The following is a 9,746-nucleotide window of genomic DNA, read 5'->3' on the forward strand; positions in this document are numbered from 1 at the left end:
ATCTGAGGTTATTGATATTTCTCCCAGAAATCTTGATTCTAGCTTGTGATTCCTCCAGCCTGACATTTCACATGATGTACTTTGCATATAAGTTAAATGAGCAGGGTGACAATATACATCCTTGACATACACCTTTCCCAATTTGGAACCAGTCTGTTGTTGCATGCCCAGTTCTAAATGTTCCTTCTTGACTTGCATACAGATTTCTCAGGAGGCAGGTAAGAGTCTGGTATTTCCATCTCTTGAAGAATTTTCCACAGTTTGTTGTGATACACTCAGTCTAAGGCTTTGGCATAGTCAATAAAGCAGATGTTTTTCTGGAACTTTATTGCTTTTTCTATAATACAATGAATGTTTGCAATTTGAAATCTGGTTCCTATGACTCTTCTAAATTCACCTTGACCATCTGGAAGCTCATGGTTCACATATTGTTGAAGCATCAGCTGGAGAATTTTGAGCATTACTCTGCTAGCTGTGAGATGAGTGCAGCTGTGCAGTAGCTTGAACATTTTTTGGCATTGTCTTTCTTAGGGATTGGAATGAAAACCAATCTTTTCCAGTCCTGTGGCCACTGCTGAGTTTTCCAAATTCACTGACATATTGAGTGCAGCACTTTCACAGCATCATCTTTTAGGATTTGAAATAGCTCAACTGGAATTTTATCACCTCCACTAGCTTTGTTCATAGTGATGCTTCCTAAGGCCCATTTGAATTCATATTCCAGGATGTCTGGCTCTAGTAAGTGATCACATCATCGTGGTTATCTGGGTCATGAAGATTTTATTTGTATAGTTCTTCTGTGTATTATTGCCATGTCGTCTTAATCTCTTCTGCTTCTGTTAGGTCCATATCATTTCTGTCCTTTATTGTGCCCATTTTTGCATGAAATGTTCCCTTTGGTATCTCTAATTTTCTTGAAGAGATCTCTAGTCTTTCCCATTCTATTGTTTTCCTCTATTTCATGGCATTGTTCACTGAGGACGGCTTTCTTACCTCTCCTTGCATTCTTTGGAAATCTGCATTCAGATGAGTATATCTTTCCTTTTCTCTTTTGCCTTTAGTTTCTCTTCGTGTGTTGGTTTATGCCAATTCTGTCTTTGTTCCTATAGAAGCTACTATATTTTGTAACATGCACCATTATTCTTGTACCATCCAGAAAAAATAATAAATAAAAATTTCAAGTAGAATTATGACATACCATTCATCTAATAATGAATTACCTTTTTGATGTTAAAAGTGTGAAGGGAATTTATAGCTCAAAGTCAGTATAATAGAGTTGACTATTTTTGAAACTTTTTGGAGATGAAATCACCTGGGTAAGCAGTCAGAGTGAAAAATGAATGTCTTGAGGAAATATGATAAGTTAGAGATGAGGTAGAGGAATAAGAGATGAAATTATAGGCGTAGTCAATTTCTCTTTGATCTTAGCCGTCAGTGGGAGGGAGCTGGAAGAGAACATGCTAGCCAGTGAATCTTCTTTTCCATTCTTTTCTAAATGTGGAAGCAACCATCCACATTTGAATTTTGAAGATTGATTAAAAGAAATGAGTGCTTTTTTCACAATGTGTTTGTCACCAAACCATGTGTGCCATGAAGACCACTGCTAAATCTAAACTAGGAAAGGAAATAACTCATATCAGAACCATCATAATTGGACATTTAGACTCTGGCAGGTCTACCACAACTAGACATCTGATATATGGGATCAACACAACAACCATCAAAAAATTGAGAAGGAGGCTGCTGAGATGGGAAAGAGATTATTCTAGGCTGCCTGGGTCTTGGATAAACTGAAAGCTGAAATTGAGCTTGGTATAACCATTGATAGAAATCTCACTGTGAAAATTCAAGACCAGTGATACTATGTTACCATTATTGATGCCCCAGGACACAGAGACTTTATAAAAAATGTGATTACAGGCACATCTCAAGCTGACTGTGCAGTGTCCTGATGGCTGCTGATGGTGGTGGTGAATTTAAATCAGATATCTCCAGGAATGAACAGATTGTGAGCATGCTCCTCTGGCTTATGCACTGGGAGTGAAACAATTAATTGTTAGTGTCAACAAGATAGGTTCACTGAGCCATCCTATAGCTAAAATAAATACAAGAAAATCTTTAAGGAAGTCAACACCTACATTAAGAAAATTGGCTACAAACCCAACACAGCATTATTTGTGCCAATTTTTATTTGTAATTGTGGCATGCTGGAACCAGTGGTACCAAGTGTTAAATGTCTTGGTTCAAGGGAAAAAAGCTACCCATAATAGTGGCAATGCCTGTGGAACTCTGCTACTTGGAGCTCTAGATTGTATCCTGCCACCAGCTCATCGAACTGTTAAACCCTTGTATCTGCTCTTGTTTTTGTTGTTGTTGTTCAGTCGCTCAGTCATGTCCAACTCTTTGCAACTCCATGGACTCCAGCATGCCAGGCTTCCCTGTCCTTCACTATCCCCCAGAGTTTACTCAAACTCATGTCCATTGACTCAGCAATGCCATCTAACCATCTCATCCTGTCATCCCCTTCTCCTCCTGTCTGCAATCTTTGCCAGCATCAGGGTCTTTTCCAAAGAGTCAGCTCTTTGCATCTCTTCTAGGACATTTATAAAATTGGTGGTATTTGTACTATCCGTGTGTTCTGACTAAAGACTAGTGTTCTCAAACCCAGAATGGTGGTTCAGTCAATGTTACAACTGAAGTCTATTGAAATGCAGCACAAACCTTTTAGTGAAATTCTCCCTGAGGACAACTCGGCCTTCAATGTCAAGAACATGTCTGTCAAAGATGTCCATTGTGGCAGCATGCCTTACATGCTTTTTATAACAGCAAAAATGACCCACCAATGGACATAGCTGACTTCATGGCTCATGTGATTATCCTAAACAATCCAGCAGCCTAAATATGCATCACACTGGATCATCACATGACTTAAATTGCTTGCAATTTTGCTGAGTTAAATGAGAATATTTATTATTGTTCTGGGAAAATCTAGAAAATACTTGCCAGATTCTTGAAATGTGGTGATTCTACTACCGTGATATGGTTCTTGACAAGCTCATACGTGTTGATAGCTTCTGTGACAAATCCTCAGGTTGGGGCAATTTCTTGTTGATGATATGAGATGTGTTTGCTGTGGGTATCATCAAAGTTGTGGACAAGGAGATGACTAGAGCTGGTAAGGTCACCAAGTATGCCCAAGAAGCTCAGAATGCTAAATGAGTATTATCCCCAAAACCTGCCACCCCAGTCTTAATCATTGGTGGAAGAACTGTTTCAGAACTATTTACCTCAGTTGAAAAAGCCATTTCAGTTTAATAGTAAAAGGCTGAGTAAGAATAATGATGCTTCATAAAACCTTCAGAAGAAAAGGAAAATGTCTGCTGGACAGTCTTTGTGTGTATGAATGCTTTTGTGACAATTTTAAGTTGTTAGGTTTTAAGTTATAAGTTTTGAAGTTATTAGTTTTGTTTTGTTTTTTAATGTAAACAACTTGACCAAAATCTGTCACAGAATTTTGAGACTCACTGAAGCAAATATTAATGAAGGACATGTGTCTTCTTTTGGTCAATACTGTAACTTCCTACAGCCTATTTAGGTAAAAGATTTCAATAAGAGTTTCCCAAAACTTATTTGTGGTCAATGTGCCTGCTCTGCCAGGCCCCCAGCCTGTCATGTGGCATCTCCTTCAAGCCAAAAAGTGTCAAAATCAGCCTTGCAGTTCGCTTCTTTCTCAACGAGGGGATGAAAATGTGGACCAGACATTCAGTAAGGAACATGGATTAATTCTACTTCAGTGTGGGGCTTTCCAGGTGGCACTATGGTAAAGAACCTGCCTGCCATTACAGGAGACATAAAAGACGCAGTTTTGATCCCTGGGTAGGGAAGATCCCTTGGAGAAGGAAATGGCAACCCATCCCAGTATTCTTGCCTGGAGCATCTCATGGACTGAGGTGCCAGCAGAACTACAGTCCATGGGGTTGTAAAGAGTCAGACACAACTGAAGCAACTGAGCACTCACCATCTACCGTGATTTCAGAATTTGGTAATTTTGATTAAAAATTTTTTTTCTGCATAAGAATTCTGATTCTGTTCATCTTGTCAAAGAGGAAGGAATCACTAAGTACATAGTGAAAAACTATGAGAGAGGTGTTAGTACTATGCTTCATAGATTAGGACAGATAAGCAAAGAATAACTTTGTTTATATGTAAGGTGACTTATAAGAAGGCCAAACTCTAATTTTAAAGGTTCAAGAAATACACTTAAGCTTCTGTAGAATTATATCAATATTGCATAAACTTGGTATAGTGTCAAATTTTAGCTCCCAGTTATTGGAATATGCATTCTTGCATTTACACATATTGAAGTAGTAGAACCTAAAGTGCGAGGCTTCATTAGTATTGATCACTACCCTGCTAGACTTAATTGTATCCAGATTCTAGAAGAAAGAAAAGATACTGGAAATTGGGAAAAAAAAAAAAAAACACAGACTAGGAGAGAGGAAAAAGTGAATTATATGGAGAATAATAAACAAATTTCTGCAGAATGCAGGTTATATGAAGAGAAGAGGATGGGTTTCAGAACTCTTGTGAAGAAGTTTTCCCCTAATTGGTAGAGGAAATTCTGCTACTGTAATGGGACGGAAGGTTGGAGTCCCTGCAGAAATGCTGGAGAGAGATGTGGCAGGAGCAGGGCAGTTCCAATGGGTGACTCGAAATCAATCAGCAAAAGATGAGGAAAGGTCATCCACTGCAAGGAGTGGGGCAGAGTTAAGGCTGAGGAATCCCATGAAAGAAAGTGTGTGAAAATCTCTGTAGCAAAGAATGAATGAATGAGTTCAATAAGAGAAGTATTACTAACATAGTCAATGAAACTGAAAGTTTTGTTGAATACGGTAATAAAAGATCTTTACTTCACTGGGTTATTGTTTAAGATTAACTATTTGGCCTGGTATATAATAAATGCAACTTATTAATAATAATGGTTATTAATATTCAGTTCAGTTCAGTTCAGTTCAGTTCAGTCGCTCAGTTGGGTCCAACTCTTTGCGACCCCATGAATCGCAGCATGCCAGGCCTCCCTGTCCATCACCAACTCCCGGAGTTCACTCAACCTAACATCCATCGAGTGGGTGATTCCATCCAGCCATCTCATCCTCTGTTGTTCCTTCTCTTCCTGCCCCCAATCCCTCCCAGCATCAGGGTCTCTTCCAATGAGTCAACTCTTCACATGAGGTGGCCAAAGTATTACCATGTAGCAAATTCCACATTATAAAATATTCCTCAGTGGCATTAAGCTGCTTTAATGTAAAAGAATAGCTAAGTTTATTTTGGAAAAAAAATAGCAGTAATTTTAGAGAATTTGCCTAAGAAAAGATGATGCTGTATAATAGAATTCAAGCAAGGCAAAGGGAAAAGCAAAGACAAGAGTGTATGTTTCTCTCTGTTCATGCTGATGGACATACAAATATTGAGGCTAGCAGCAGGCATACGGTGGATAAGGTAAATGGTAAACCATGCGCTAACATCATCGTGAACTATGGACTATCCACAGGAGACTAATAGGCTGCAGTGCTAAAGTTGCCCATACAGGAGCTTCAGAGGAGTAGAGTTTAATAAGTTGGAGAAACAATAACCATTATGAAGAAGCATGGGTACTGTGACAGTTTAGCAACAAAAAATAGTTCATTTGGATTGCCGTACCCATGAGAAACAGTGAAAGGGGTTAATTGGAGGAGCACTTCATGTCTAACCATTGCTAGGTTCACATCATGTTTATCCCTTTAGGCAACAAACATGTTTAAGCAGTACACTGATCAATGAAGTAGTTCCAGGAATGATGTGAAGGAAAGAAATAATAGCAAGTCTCAATCCTCAGTTATTTGACATGCTAGTGAGAAAAACAAGCTAGGAAAAAAAAAATGACCATATCTGCCACAAAGGAGACATGCCATATGTTTTGAGGCCACATAAAGGAAGATGATGAGTCTCTTTGAGACTTAAAAGCACAATAGACATCAACCAAACTTAGACCTCAGGAATAATGTCAGGGAGACGGAACACAGTATGCAATATTTGTAAGCAGAACACAATGCAGCACATTTATAAAGTTAAGACTTTTGGAGCAGAGTGTTGAGAGGGAGGGGAATGTGTGTTGAAAATGACACTGGTTATGTAGGCAGAGGTTCAGTTTGGTAAGAACTTGAAAAATAATAAGAAATAACTTATATGAGAAATCTCTCTTTCTGTCTCTGTCTCTCCTGTTTTTCTGTCTCACACATAGAATATAAGCAACAACACAGCGATGAACTGGAAGTGGGAGAATAGGTTAAAATTGAAACAAATTATATATTGCAGACATTACCATAACTGGAAGTACAGAATACTTATATTTATCCATAAATAAGTAGAACATTGAGATCAAGAATCAATTAAAGAATGTTTAAGTATTTTTGGAAATATAAAGGGTGGCTCTGTATAGTTTGATATTAAAATCTAAGGTAAATTCCTCCACAAATATGTGAAAAACTTGGCAATTTATATGGAAGAGTTTAAAATGAAGCTGTAATTATACTTTACAAAGATACTCTTCAATTTCCACTAAAGAAACAAACAATATAATTTAATTAAGTGTGGCCTTTAAAGAACATGGCTATAGTAAAATACAGTTGTTCTTCTGCACCTCACTTTATAGGAAGGTTTTAATACATTTCTTTATACCTTTAACTTTACTGAAATATTTATTGACTAAAATGTCCATAGAGGTAACTTTCTTCTCACTTCAGCCCAGCTTCCATCATGCAGTTCTGCATTTCCAAAATGCATTATGACACTTGTGTCATATTCCCTCAGCCACATTTCTCACACACAAGAGTCTGTTCTCTATCCTTTTTGTGACATCAGCTCTTTAAATCTCATCAGTTACAAGTGTTAACCGATTTTTTTTTCAGTTTGATCTCACTCTGCAGAACAGATTTTATACTGAACCTTTCATCCAAATATGTTAAAATAGTTTCCACTAGATTTCTAGACAAATACGATTAAAATTTTTTTTAATAGGAGTGCCCAAAATCTTTCATTATTTATGTCTTCCATTCAGATAGTAAACTCATGCTGAGACTCAAGGATTTAGTTGATACAAATATTTTCATAAAATGTCAGCAGTATAAGATTCCAGTCCTCACCTACATCAGTGTTTTTCTATAAATTGTTCAATCAAAATTCAAGTAAAAGTAATTTATTTTCAAAGTTTGAGATTGTATTAATTATACTTTATCTTGTCACATTTTTGCTAACATTCCCAAATACTACAGGCAGTGAGAAAGTATTTTCATTAACTGAGTGTAAGAATCAATAGGCCCCATCTTTAAAAACTACACCACTTTATGACTGACAGTCAAAGAGGAAAAGAGTGACAGATTACACTGCTATCAATAACACCAGTTTAGAACTTTATAGAAGTAAAAAATAAATAAATAAAGTAGTCAGTGAACAATCTCTATTCTCCCAGGAGGGAGTTTTAAAAGTTTAGAAATGATCTTTGTGATGCATGTTGATGAGTTTGATCATTCTGACATTACAATGCTGCTGCTGCTGCTGCTTAAGTCGCTTCAGTTGTGTCCAACTCTGTGCGACCCCATACACGGCAGCCCACCAGGCTTCCCCGTCCCTGGGATTCTCCAGGCAAGAACACTGGAGTGGGTTGCCATTTCAATAGAGGTTCTTAAAAATAAATACACAGGATAGATCTGTGTATGAAAGACCCAAACTGTTTATAAGCTGCTGCTAAGTCACTTCAGTTGTATCTGTCTCTGTGGGACTCCATAGACAGCAGCCCACCAGGCTTCCCCGTCCCTGGGATTCTCCAGGCAAGAACACTGGAGTGGATTGCCAAGCTGGAGCAGTCCATTTACATTTTGTTTAAAAGGTATGAAGGGGCAATTGAAACAAGTAACAATTCACAAGTGAATGGATTTATGTAGTAGTTCAGATAACTGTAGGAACAGGTTTATCATGGTTGACCTAGTGTGAACCACTTACTTTCTTTTTAGAAGCACTCTGATTTGAATTCTCATCAAGCTCTGCAAAACACCAGACTTTCAACATAGTTTGTATAGAAATAAAGGCTATTAAGTTTTCAGCAGCCATGGAAAGCCTATAATTTATATCTTAGATGATGAGTCTTCAGACGGCTTTAAAACTGATTACATTTACATTTTTTGATTTAATCATTTCTGTTAGCATCACAAAATGATAGCACATTGTTATATGCAAGCAAAGCTAATGTTTCTGACATGGAAAATAAAAATACTACTAGAAAATTCCCCTGGTTTATGCTCCCCTCTCTGTTTCTGCAAATACCTGATAGTTTATCCTATTTATTTTGAAAATAGCATGATATTTGACTCTTAAATTTAGTGTAATGACCATGAGCTTCAGAGTTCATCCTTACTCTCATTATAAAGTTCTACTTTCATCTAGTATTCAAAATCAGATGGAATTGAAGGTTGTGAAAGTAACTTATCATTTTATGAGTATGGTAACAAGCTAATGAACTCTGACTATGAGATATTGATTGTGGGGTACAAAAATAATATAAATATATTAATTTCCTACTAAAGTGTAGCTGGTACGCATATTTTATATATTTTCTAGAAAAGAAAATTCTACATATAAACTTTATATTGTTTTTTGATACTTTAGATGAGGTCATAGTGTGATGTTGTGATATTGTTGTTTAGTCACTAAGTTGTATACAACTCTTTTGTGACCCCCATGGACTGCCAGACTCCTCTGTCCAGGGAATTTTCCTGGCAAGAATGGTTTGCCATTTCCTTCTCCAGGGGATCTTTCCAACCCAGGTACTGAAACTGTGACTCCTGCATCTTTACCACAGAGCCACCAGGGAAGCACAAGTTGCTTGTTAGTATAGTCCTTAGGCACTCAGTCATGTCCAGCTCTTTGCGACCCCATGGACTGTAGCCAGCCAGGCTCCTCTGTCCATGGGGATTCTACAGGCAAGAATACTGGAGTGGGTCGCCAAACCCTCGTCTAGGAGATCTTCCCAGCCCAGGGTTCAAATCCAGATCTTTTGCATTGCAGGTGGATTCTTTACTGTCTGAGCCATCAGGGAACACAGTTCATAACTGGTGTACTGTGTTTTCTACATTTTATTAACTAAGTCCACCACATTTTATGTACTTAATTCTCCGTCTCCAAGTCATTTGGAGATTAAAATTTACCAGATTATGGGCATAAAGAACTTTTCATAATAAATTATAAATTAACCTATCACTAGGTGCAATTTATCCATTTCAAACTGAATATCCTCAGTTAAGGGAGGAAATACAGAGTAGCAGTTAGTGCCTCTGTTTCTCTTCCTTCAAGCACACATTTTTACTGGGAACAAGATGCCTGCCCATACAAATGAACTGTGTCGTGGATTTCACCTGGACAATTTCTTGTACACACAGTATTTCATGTTTATAAATATGTTAAAACTCATTTGTAAACCAAAACAGTTTTGGGGAGAAATGTTAGTCTCAGCAAAATCAATTTTTTTAGAGGAATCTGAATTTTTTGTTGTTATCTGCATCTTGCTAATTTGTAAACATAATAGAAGTAGTAACCTCATTTTGTAAAAAAAAAAAAAGCAATAACTATAATTTTACACTCTCTGCTAAGCATAAATATAGTAAACCGAGTGCCATATGGTTCATCATTATAAAAGCTAGTTTTTCCAATTGCTT

General features: G+C 37.3%; 1 pseudogene; it reads left to right on the plus strand.

The window, feature by feature from the left end:
* The first annotated feature begins 1,581 nt into the window (after nucleotides 1–1,581).
* On the plus strand, nucleotides 1,582–2,899 carry LOC104988593 (annotated as a pseudogene).
* The last annotated feature ends 6,847 nt before the right edge of the window (nucleotides 2,900–9,746 follow it).

The sequence above is a fragment of the Bison bison genome, unplaced genomic scaffold, assembly GCF_000754665.1.
Source record: "Bison bison bison isolate TAMUID 2011002044 unplaced genomic scaffold, Bison_UMD1.0 scf7180017864136, whole genome shotgun sequence".
Classification (NCBI taxonomy): domain Eukaryota; kingdom Metazoa; phylum Chordata; class Mammalia; order Artiodactyla; family Bovidae; genus Bison; species Bison bison.